The 12,954-nt window shown below is 40.2% G+C and overlaps 1 long non-coding RNA gene across 1 annotated transcript; it reads left to right on the top strand.

Annotated features, from left to right (window-relative positions):
* Positions 1-2,910: 2,910 nt before the first annotated feature.
* LOC138258574 (uncharacterized) lies at positions 2,911-4,441 on the top strand. The gene is made up of 2 exons (XR_011198426.1): positions 2,911-3,025; positions 3,697-4,441. It is a non-coding gene; the product is annotated as an uncharacterized lncRNA (long non-coding RNA).
* The last annotated feature ends 8,513 nt before the right edge of the window (positions 4,442-12,954 follow it).

The raw sequence follows: 12,954 nt of genomic DNA, 5'->3' as shown, positions 1-12,954 counted from the left end.
CCCAAGTCCGGGGCTCAACCATACATTCCTAGGGAGCAGGGGTAACCTTCCCTGTCCCGCGTCACATGACCCGCAAATCCAGCCAACACCCCTTCCCACTTGGTACCTCCTGGAGGTCCCAAACATAACACAGTGTTCCCACACTCGATAAATCCAGGTACAGGAACACTGGACCTCTAGCAATTGGGCAGAACAGGATACCACGTGGTAAACTGCTCTACCCAACTCATAAATGGACCCAAAAGGGCATATTTATGTGCCCCCTGTGGCGCCGGAATGCCACTTTTTTTTAGCTCCGGTGGCTCAGAGTAATTAGGCCCATATTTATACTCTTTTAGCGCTGCATTTGCGTCATTTTTTTACGCAAAAGTGGCGCAAACTCACAAAATGCAATTGTATTTTGTAAGTTTGCGCCACTTTTGCGTCAAAAAGCAGCGGATGAGTATTTTTTTGTTATATCATCTTAAAACTATGTGTAAAGCAGTAAACAATTACATTTTGAAAGATTAATATAAGTAATCAATTACAACAAAATATGCAGGACCTACAATTCATATAGGCTGAAAAACTATATGTTAAAGTAAATCTTCATAACAATACAATTTATTTGATTGAAGATTATTTGTTTACTGTGTTATCATTTATATGTTTTCTGAATTATATTTCTTTTATGTGTTGTCTGGTGTATGGCTGTTCTGACTTTTTGTTGTATTGTCACTAGCAAGAATTTGTTTAATGGTATATGTCTTTGTCATAGTATGTTTATATTTTAGTTTTGTCTTAATATTATTAATAATAAAGTTGAAGTTTTTTCTATTTATCAGTATTATTTATATGTATTGTTATTTATATTAATGTAGGAGAGTTGCTCTTGTTACTTAATTGTATTTGATTCCCTGGTTCTCTCTCCTCATCAATTCAGGGACCCCTTATTTGACTTTTCCTTGAGTTACAGCAATTTGCTTTTGTGTTGCGACGACAGTGGGTGTGCACTTTGGATCTATTGTGCGTGAATCTCTTATTGCAATACTTTATATTTTCTGTCTACTTTTTTGGTGGAGGTCTTTGTACTTTTTTCACATTTTTTGCCCTATATTATCATCTAAGTGGTGGTGTCCATGGAGAGCATTAAATCATTTGGATTTTCAGAAGCACATTTCCCTAGAATTGTGGGAGTTTCCCACAACACAGAACAGGGGTTTAGGCTCTCTATTAATTTGAAAGATGATTGGATCAAATTACTTGATCTAAAGAAGAAAACACGCAGAACTGAAGCTCATGCGGAGTTTATGTTAGAATATCTAAGGGCAGGAGTGATCCCTAATGGACTCAGAGTCAGAAACATACCCGGCCTATTGGTAGAAATTAAAGCCTTTTTGGACAAATGGTCACTCATCTCCAACAGATGTTTGAGAGACTGGATGTTGTTAATTATTGAGACTGCACGGGAAATAGTGTCTCTATTGATTAAAGAGACCGAGGAAATAGAAGAGAAATTAAAACAGACTAATACCTTAGAGGAAGCTAAGAAAAAGTTGGAGGAAGTGTCAATTGAGTTTGAGTCATTCGACCAGTATCAAGTTAAAAGGAAAACAGAGAAACTAAAGAAAGATATTAGATACTTTACTGTTGAAAGAACATATCCCTATGTATCTGAAGGTTATTATAAACAGTCCAACCAGACTTTTCAAGAAAAACAGGATTGGACATCGAAAAAGATAGTTACTTTTTCTGATACATCTGATTCAGAGGGTGAGGGCAGTTCACATCAATTTGATGCTAGCATTGCAGCAAGATGTAATTTGCCGGAAAGAATTTGAGTTCCTCACTCCTAAAAATACCCGATTACCAGTTATTTACGGACTACCCAAAATCCACAAAGATTTCTAGATGTTTGCATTCTCCATAAAGATGATGTCCTTTCAGTACCAGTACAAAAGTCCATCCTTGGCTTAGAGCCTATTATTGGCAACCACAAATGTGGTAATTGTGGAGCATGCAAGGGTGCGATAGTCTCCAGAAGCATCACTTGTAATAACATAAATATAGATTTAAGGAATATGTCTAATTGTAGAACTAAGAATGTAGTGTATCTAATTCTTTGCCCATGTAAGCTGGGTTATGTAGGTGAAACAGCAAGAGAGTTCAGATTTAGGTATTATGAACACTGTTCAGCGTTTAGTACTCAGAAACATAAGGCTCCTCTGGTATCCCATTGGTTAGAACACAAACACAATGAAGATGACATTAAATGGACAATTTTGGAGAAGATCGTGTCTGGTTCCGAACAAGATGTTGACAGGAAAAGGAAAAAACGTGAAGTCTTCTGGATTTTCTTTCTGGATACTTGCCAGAAAGGTTTGAATGAAGAAATACCTTAGCAAAATGCGATACGTTAGAGCTTCTTTCTCCCTGGTTTATTAAAGGAGGTCCTTATACATCCTCTGCCTTCCTTTCATTTTGTAGCTGCGTATTGTAGTAGACTTTTTTGCCGCTATATGCGCTTGTTTTTGAACCACTTATATCCAGTTAGGTTGATACAAGTGTCATTCTAGTGAGTATTTTAACCTTTTCAATTCTTATAATTTTCTTAATTTTTGGTAGCATACTCTGTCTTTGTTGGCTCTTTGGTTCAGATTTTATTGCCCTTTAAATAAACTATACTATATTCTGGTATGTTGGTTTTTTGTCTTTAGACATCATGTATGAGGTACTAGTCCTTTATTTTCATTGTTATATAGTTTGATCCAGCCAAGATGGCTGCCAAAGTAGACTCTGTCTGATTTAGCTTCCCGTTTTTAGATGTCCGCCGCAGCCCAAACATCTTGCTTAGCCCTTCAACACTGAGTCTTTCTTCTCTCTCAACTCCCGCCATGCTGCTCTGTGAGAGCAGAATTTAAAAGGCGGGGAGTCTGTTGTGATACGAGCATATGTATATTGGATGAAACATTGCTTTGAGCGTGACGTACATTCGTTGCCACGCTTTATAAGTAACTGAAGTGTATGAAAGTGTTCCTATGTTACGGTACTTGTCATATTCTTAGACTTCCATCGGTCCGTTCTTCTCGTATGCGAACTCGATCCAAACAGTTTAATATGTTTTGTGTGTTAACTTTTTACGTGGCATTCTCGGAACGTGTTTAGGAAGGCCTAAAAATGAGAAGTAGACATATGAGCATGCTTTGCGGTTGCATTTACTCGATAAGGCTCATTAATGCACAATTATTATTGTGGGCATACCACCCTTGTATTTGTTTTGTGCCGGTTGGTCTGCTGGGGCAAAATAGAACCCTATCCTTCTCTGTGTTACAGCCCGCTAGAGAAGATACTCAGTAAATCAGCATGGATGAGACTAACAATATTGGGTATGGCGTGTTATTTCTGAGACTTGGGCTCTTATGGATAACTATATATTTATCTCTATTCACTGGGGTTCTCTATGTTCACGGTACAAATTTCTTTTTGCATGATGCACATTGGTTTTTGTTTCTTTGGTCCAATTAGTTGGCCGACATTGTATGCTTTTTTAACTATTTCCTAATGGTGGGGTTACCTTTTTGGTGTCGGATTCTGTGGTTCACACCCACTGCTCTATAGCTCTGTCCACTTGGTGGCATGAATTGAGTGTATATTTATGAAAAGACATAGATAATGTGACAATAGAATTGAATATCTATTTTTTTCCGCTCTATGCAGATGTACTATTGTGTCTTTGGTACATAACTGAATAAGGCCCTGATGAAGGTGGCTTTGAGAATTATTATGCATTGGGATGCACCGAAACGCGTGTTGACAATTAGTACCAAGGCTGTTAGAGTAAGCAGTATCAAAACTGCGCTGGGACTTGGCAACTAGTATCGAGTTTGAGTGAGCAGTATTAAAGTATCAAGGCTGTCCAAGTGAGTAGTATCAAAACTTCGCTGGGACTTGGGCAAGCAAAAGCTTAAACTCTGCCAGGACTTGGGCAAGCAAAAGTTGAGGACACACTTGCTGCCGACTGAAAAGACATTTTTTCATCGTGGTTCTATCCTGACCTAAGGAACACTGAAAGTGTACTAAGACTCTGATGAGTATTATTTTGTTATATCATCTCAAAACTATGTGTAAAGCAGTAAACAATTACATTTTGAAAGATTAATATAAGTAATCAATTACAACAAAATATGCAGGACCTACAATTCATATAGGCTGAAAAACTATATGTTAAAGTAAATCTTCATAACGATACAATTTATTTGATTGAAGATTATTTGTTTAGTGTGTTATCATTTATATGTTTTCTGAATTATATTTGTTTTATGTGTTGTCTGGTGTGTGGCTGTTCTGACTTTTTGTTGCATTGTCACTAGCAAGAATTTGTTTAATGGTATATGTCTTTGTCATGGTATATTTATATTTTAGCTTTGTCTTAATATTAATAATAAAGTTGAAGTTTTTTCTATTTATTAGTATTATTTATATTTATTGTTATTTATATTAATGTAGGAGAGTTGCTCTTGTTACTTAATTGTAAGGCAAGGCATCACAAGTCTCTCCATTGCCTTACTCTGCACGAAGGAGGCGTTCCATGGGCATTGGGGTGGGTTTTCCATGCAACACCCATAGATTTTGATGCTGTCCCAGATTTACAACATCAAGGAAACCTGGGGAAGTGCCTAAAGCCTACGCCTCCTGAGGTGAGGCGCAACGAGGAGAAATATATATTTTTTTTCTCTTTTCATCCCCTTTCCATGTGTGCTGCATTCAGCAGCGCACTTAGAAAGAGGAAAACTCTCGGGATTATTTTGTGCAGGGTGCAATGGTGCCTGCATTTGTGCTAGGCTGCCAAAATGGAGCCAGTGAAGGGGGAAAGGGCAGGAATGGACTGTGTTGCGTCAATACAGTGCATTCCTGCCCTTGAACTTTGGGGTACAGCAGCAACATGACTTTCTGCACTGCACTATGCCAAATCCCCATAAATATGCCCCAAAGTGTTCCACAAGAAGTATTTTTTATGCAGAATCATTTATTCAGAGTCACTTTCTTGAAGACCTTTTCATTCTGATCTGACCATCCACAATGTCCTACAGTGATCAGAGGGTGGACATTTGGTAAGTGAAGCGGGTCGGGGCCCAAAACAGTGCACTGTAGCCCTAGACCTATCTTCACCAAATACACAGCATTACACATATATTTATTTGACTCAGGGAACGGGGTTGATTTTATTCCAACAACTCCTGAAGTTAGACAAACCTTACTTACAGGTATTTGCTAGCATGCCCCGATGAAGCCAACCAGTCTGTTTTAAAATTTTTTTTAACCAGACTACATTTTATATCCATGAGAAGGTACATATGGGCCCTAATTATGAGTGGCCTGATAATTTCCGATATGTGTAGTAACTCCTGTTACAGCACAAAATTGACTTATTAGTTTTGCTGCTTTTATCTCACCTGCTACATGCTGAATTCCATAAATACTGCATTCCCCCTTAAAGTTTGGCAGATAAAACCTACTAGAATTGAATATAAAAAAACCTTAGAAAATACCCTGAAATGCACATTTTGTGTGGTAAGCACCAACATCCACATGTTTCAAGCAGGCAAAAATGATAACACCTGATAAACTTTGAAAATCTGATTGTCTGATTGTATTGGTAATTACACATCTAAAACCGGGCCTCTCCTGATGAAGAACTAGATGTGTCTGGATGGCATAGATGTATGTGTTTGAATGAAAAATTGGATTATACACTGGACGCTGCAGGACTCTCAACACCTGAAAGAACACCATGTTTCGAGAGCTTTGATTTAAGCCTTCTTTTTTAATGCTTATAATTCTTTTAAATGGCTCTAGATTATTGAACGGCTGGCTTGAAGCCAGTTACTGAAATAGATTGCAGCCCTTGCAGGCTGCAGTGCGCTTTGAAATATGATTTGATTTATGAGCAATTTACAAAAAAAAATTCCACCCAATGCCTCATAGAGAATCAAGCACAAATGGCAAAAATGTGCAAGATCCAATTTCTGCATGTTAGTATTTATACACATCCAGGGGCATATTTATACTTTTTGGTGCAAAACTGCACTAACGCAGTTTTGCATCAAAAGGTTTTGCACTGGCTTGCACCATTCTTGAGCGTCAGCCGGGCACCATATTTATAGAATGGTGCAAGCCAGCGCAAAGTGTAGGCTAGCGTAAAAAAAAATGACGTTAGCCGGATGGGGGTGGCTGTATGGGAGAAGGGGGTTTTGCACCAAAAAATGATGTTAGGCAGGTTAGAGTCAAAAAAATATTACTCTAACCAGCCTAGCATCATTTCCTGACCCAAAACCATCCATACCACATGACTCCTGTCTTAGAAAAGACAGGAGTCATGCCCACCACCCCAATGGCCAGCACAGGGGGCCAAGGTCCCCTGAGCATGGCCATTGCACCCAGTGCCATATAGGGGGGGGCACATTTCAGGGCCCTAAATGGCACCAAAAAAAAAATACTTACCTGTACTTACCTATACTTACCTGGGATTGGGTCCCCCATATTCCGCTGTCCCTCTGGTGTTGTTGGGGGTGTCCCTGGGGCCTGGGAAGGGCACCTGTGGGCTTATTCCATGGTGTTCCACCATGGAAATAGGCTCACAGGCCTCCTATCGCCTGCCCTGACCCAGCTGTTAAATGATGGTGCAAAGCAAGCTTTGCACCATTATTTGACCCCTCTTCTCCCCCGTGCATGGTTTTAGCACTGTGGGATAAATATGGCACCAAGTCCATAGAGTCATTTTTTGCACGGGAACACCTACCTTGCATCTCATTGACGCAAGGTAGGTTTCCACGTCCAAAAAATGATTTTAACGCCATAACTTTGGGGCTATAGGGGTCTAGTACCAAAGTATAAATATGGAGTTAGTTTTGCAACTAATTTGCGTAAAAACAATGACGCAAATTCGGCGCAAAACAAGTATAAATATGCCCCAAGTATTGCAAAGAAACCGCCTGTATGCAAGAAACTGGTAAAATGTGATAAAAATTTGTGAAATAGAGTTTTAACAGTTTTTGTCTCAATGCCTCATTTTTAGGTCTGGCCTAAAGACACCACTAGCTGTCTTAACAGCCTCATGTTTTTTGTTTTTTAAAAATCGTAAGAAAACACTCATATTTAAATATACTTATAGGACCTATTGGTCAGCCCTCTTCATCCATAGGTCTGTTCAAATGTCAATCCCATTTTACTTTTGCCCACTACAGCCTAGAGCTGAGCACAAATGCAAAATATTTTTCTCGCGTGATTCATGTCATTTTTACAAACATTACATGCATTTTGCATAATACATTTCTCAGTCGACTTGAAAATTGTACATGAGGCAATACCTCATTGAAACAATCACACAAAATACTTGGGCGTGCCTTAGTTGAGCAGAAAATTTCTCTTGGCCATGCCACATATCATTTTTATACTATAGATTACACAAGATATATTTAGCTTGATCCAGCCTTCTGCTGGTGAAAATTATGTGAAAAGGTACAATCGGGTGAAGAATAAAAATTAGTGTGAATCCCAACAATTGGGAATTATGCAAAAATTTGTTCATATAAAAATGTTGTCAGAGTCTACTTCAAAGCTTATGAGTCCTGCACGACACAGTTCATGAACAAAGCTCTCTTTCCTAATGTGTTGTTTGTGAATATCACAAGCAGAATAATGACAGAGCAAATATTGTTACAAGAATATCAAGAGACAAAATATCGGAAAGTAACTTTGTATAGATTTTCTGTGTATAACTCTTCTCTCTCTCTCTCTCTCTATATATATATATGTATATATATGTATATATATATATATATAAATAAACAAACAAATTGGTCCACCTTCTGGCGCGCTCTTACATGCTGGTGCAGATTCGAGGAATGGACCTTTCCTCCCACAAATTCGAAACAAACAGCTAATAAAAACTGCAGTACTGCACTCCAGGAGGAAAATTATTTTTCTCTTTTTCCTTTAATGCAGTCAAAAACTCACCATCCATCACCACTGATGCGTTTCGACCAACTGGTCTTGAGCGGTACTGCAGTTTTTATTAGCTGTTTGTTTCGAATATATATATATATACAGGGAGTGCAGAATTATTAGGCAAATGAGTATTTTGACCACATCATCCTCTTTATGCATGTTGTCTTACTCCAAGCTGTATAGGCTCGAAAGCCTACTACCAATTAAGCATATTAGGTGATGTGCATCTCTGTAATGAGAAGGGGTGTGGTCTAATGACATCAACACCCTATATCAGGTGCGCATAATTATTAGGCAACTTCCTTTCCTTTGGCAAAATGGGTCAAAAGAAGGACTTGACAGGCTCAGAAAAGTAAAAAATAGTGAGATATCTTGCAGAGGGATGCAGCACTCTTAAAATTGCAAAGCTTCTGAAGCGTGATCATCGAACAATCAAGCGTTTCATTCAAAATAGTCAACAGGGTCGCAAGAAGCGTGTGGAAAAACCAAGGCGCAAAATAACTGCCCATGAACTGAGAAAAGTCAAGCGTGCAGCTGCCACAATGCCACTTGCCACCAGTTTGGCCATATTTCAGAGCTGCAACATCACTGGAGTGCCCAAAAGCACAAGGTGTGCAATACTCAGAGACATGGCCAAGGTAAGAAAGGCTGAAAGACGACCACCACTGAACAAGACACACAAGCTGAAACGTCAAGACTGGGTCAAGAAATATCTCAAGACTGATTTTTCTAAGGTTTTATGGACTGATGAAATGAGAGTGAGTCTTGATGGGCCAGATGGATGGGCCCGTGGCTGGATTGGTAAAGGGCAGAGAGCTCCAGTCCGACTCAGACGCCAGCAAGGTGGAGGTGGAGTACTGGTTTGGGCTGGTATCATCAAAGATGAGCTTGTGGGGCCTTTTCGGGTTGAGGATGGAGTCAAGCTCAACTCCCAGTCCTACTGCCAGTTCCTGGAAGACACCTTCTTCAAGCAGTGGTACAGGAAGAAGTCTGCATCCTTCAAGAAAAACATGATTTTCATGCAGGGCAATGCTCCATCACACGCGTCCAAGTACTCCACAGCGTGGCTGGCAAGAAAGGGTATAAAAGAAGGAAATCTAATGACATGGCCTCCTTGTTCACCTGATCTGAACCCCATTGAGAACCTGTGGTCCATCATCAAATGTGAGATTTACAAGGAGGGAAAACAGTACACCTCTCTGAACAGTGTCTGGGAGGCTGTGGTTGCTGCTGCACGCAATGTTGATGGTGAACAGATCAAAACACTAACAGAATCCATGGATGGCAGGCTTTTGAGTGTCCTTGCAAAGAAAGGTGGCTATATTGGTCACTGATTTGTTTTTGTTTTGTTTTTGAATGTCAGAAATGTATATTTGTGAATGTTGAGATGTTATATTGGTTTCACTGGTAATAATAAATAATTGAAATGGGTATATATTTTTTTTTTGTTAAGTTGCCTAATAATTATGCACAGTAATAGTCACCTGCACACACAGATATCCCCCTAACATAGCTAAAACTAAAAACAAACTAAAAACTACTTCCAAAAATATTCAGCTTTGATATTAATGAGTTTTGTGGGTTCATTGAGAACATGGTTGTTGTTCAATAATAAAATTAATCCTCAAAAATACAACTTGCCTAATAATTCTGCACTCCCTGTATATATATATTCATGATTCATAGATGTGGATTTAAGTATAGTAAATCCTAACTGTTCACCACTTACTTCTTCTATATTTTGTCCCTTAATATTGTCATTAAAATATTCTGTCCTGGTGACATTCTGCCTTCGATATTACATTGGATAATAACCCTAATCAATGATATTAAGGCAAAGCAACTGCCTTTCTGCTCTATAATCACAACCAGCACTGATTGTGTGCCACCACTTAGTGATTTCAACATGGGACAATGGAATTTGTAGGTTTGAATTGTTACTTTTGTAAAGGGTCCTGGCTTGCAAAGTATCTTTTGACATTTACCCACCATATTAACTTTAGTTTACATAAACCACACACCTACCTCAGCCATTTTATTTTTGAACAGTTGGTCTTATAGTTAACCATGTCTCCACCCTGCTGTTTTGAAATGAGGAACTGGGCTAACTTCTTGTGTCGAAGTGTATTATACACACATCATTAAAGCTGAGACCATTCACCTGACTTGTGTGTCTTCACTTGTTACATCTGCATACTTTCTTAATTAAAATATTGGGCTGCTATTAACTTTTACCTAATACAGTTGTTAGTTGGCTCATTAGAAGTAACTAGAAATGAAACTCCAGATATTCCAGAAATAAGCATATTCCTACTAGGGGTGGTTGAAAAATTCTGCTTTGCCGGCAGAGTTCACAGAGTTTTGTCCGCTCCGCTTGGAGAGTAGAGTTCCCGCAAAATGTTACCAACTGCCGTATGACAGAGTTTTTTCTCATGTGTGGCTCCCCAACATCAAGCTGGCGAGCCAGAACTTGCATCCCCTAGTGTGATTTTCAGGCACTAAAATGCCTCCTGGCGAGATTTCGTAACGTGGGCGGTAACAGCAGGTTGCGACATTCGCATAAGGAAAGCTGTCCCTTGAGTAGAAAATCTACTTGAGTGGCAGAAAGAAGCAGCACCATCTGGTGCATCGCTTGGTGCCATTTGCACTGATTTTGTAGGGTGGAAGAAGCTCCCGACATTAAAAATCGCTGCAAGCTGCTCAGCGTTCCTGGTTCCTCACGCTCGCGGAACTCCACGGAAACTTGCTGAGTTTTTATGTAACTCTGCCGATTCCACGGATTGAAACTCTGTGAGCTCCGCCCAAGCCTAATTCCAACACCTGTTAGGTAAGAACTTTTCAAGTGTGGAGCTTGCACCAACTACCCACAAAAGTAATTCCAGAATTAAGCAAGTTTTAGAGCTGTGTTTTTAGATTACAAGAATAGGGAACAGGTGATGAGTCCAGGTTCCATAAAATGGAAAGTTCCACAGGGGTAAAATGGGATCCACTTTCTGCACCCCATTGCACTTTAGTATTACAGAAGGCCTCTTCTGTAATACAACTTGTCCCTTTGCACATGTACCACCTTCACGATCCCAAGAAGGAGTTCCAGAATTTTCATGGGATTTATGTTATCATGAGGGAACATTTTTCTTCTCACATACCCATTTTTATAGACACGGGCAAAAGTGAAAGAAAGTGTAAGGGGTGCACTAATTGTACACCACACATGGGGTGGCACACAGTCAGGGCACTCCCGCAAAGATGCACCTTGAAGGCATGGACCCCCAGACATCTCCTTGGAGGCAGGTGCAATGACTCTCTGAACCAGCCTGCAGGGGGATCTCAGGTGCTGATCACTAACATTCATCAGAAGTCACCAGTTGCCCTCTGCCCTCTTCTGGAAGGCAGAGGGCATTGAATACTCACTTTATGCACTCACAGCCACATTACACAGCACAGCCATCTTTGACATGTTTCATAGGGCATGCCCTAAAACTAAGCTAACAAAAGGGTGAACAGTCTGCACTTTCTTTTTAGAGAAATTTGGTGAGATCAGTTTAAAACTGGGTGGCAGCACTGGCTCAAAACCGGAAGTATGGAAAGCATTTTTTGCAATAAAACCTGCAATTTAGAGAACATAGCACACCTTTTGATGATGCAGCAGTTGTAGAATATCTCAAGACATGCAACAGGTTTGCTAAGATCAGCATCCAATTTACTGAGTGCTCGTAGTAAGTACTTTGATAAATTGCAAGCAGTGTTTGTCAAGATTACTCTTAACAGTTATTTACAAATTAATTCCTTGATAACAATTCTTATTATCAGAGACTGGAAGCTTGATATAACAATAGGATCAGCTTGAGTCTAGGTTGTGAAACCAGATCAGTGATATTTCACACACCACAGGTTTTGGTCAAGCAAATCTTTGCACCACTTGCTGCAGACGGGACAAGCAACTGCTCGTGGATATGGAATCGCTGGAACGTATGTTTTGCCCCAGATGTGAACATTCTTGAGAGATTGGTTTCCACAAAGTGGTAGCCCTTGTCAATCCTATTTTATGAACACAGACTAATTCTCCTGGTCACCCGTTTAGTTGCCAAACTGCATAACTCAACTACAGGTTGTACATAAATGTGAGGTATACATTTTTGGCATTCTCAAATTCTTAATTTCGATAAAGTCAGTTCTGTTAGTGAGCAAAAAGTTAGTTCATGATTTCAACCCATGGTGAGCATTTAGGTACTGATGGAAAAGGCGTTTCATGTTGCTAGACAAATGTGCATGTAGGGGTGGGTAATGAGGTAACCATCCTGGAGGCACATTGTGATCATTGGGGCAGTGTGATCATTAGTCAGGCCGACAGGCACACTATGGACATTGGGGCAGGGTGATGAGTAACCCTTCCTGCAGACACACTGTGCACACTGGGGGGGGGGGTTACTAGTGCAACCTGAATGCACATTGTGAACATGGGGGCAGGGTGATCATTAGTCAGGCCGACAGGCACACTATGGGCATTGGCGTAGGGTGATGAGTAGCCCATCCTGAAATCACACTGTGAACATTGGGCAGGGCGATGAGTAGCCCTTCCAGCAAACACACTGTGGACAGTAGGGCGCGGTTATGAGTAGACCTTCCACCAAACTGTGGACACGGGCAGAGTGATGACTGGCCCATCCTGAAGACACTGTGAACGTTGATAAAGCGTAATAATTAGTTCTCCGGCAGGAAAACTGAGGACATCAAGTAGAGTGATGACTAGTCTGTCCTGCAGGCATACTGTGGAAATGGGGAATGGTGGTAACTAGCCCTTCTTGTAGACACACTGTGAGCATTGGGGCAGGATGATGATTAGTCCTTCCCGCAGATACACTGTGGATAATGTAGAACGGCGATGACTAGTCTTTGTTCCAAACACAGTGTGGACATTGGGGGAAGGTGATGGCTAGTCCCTCTTGAACAGACCTCGTGGACATTGGG

This window comes from Pleurodeles waltl, chromosome 9 (genome assembly GCF_031143425.1).
Source record: "Pleurodeles waltl isolate 20211129_DDA chromosome 9, aPleWal1.hap1.20221129, whole genome shotgun sequence".
NCBI classification, from domain to species: Eukaryota; Metazoa; Chordata; class Amphibia; order Caudata; family Salamandridae; genus Pleurodeles; species Pleurodeles waltl.
Note: the sequence above shows the minus strand (reverse complement) of the source record. Positions and strands in the feature narration are given on the sequence as shown.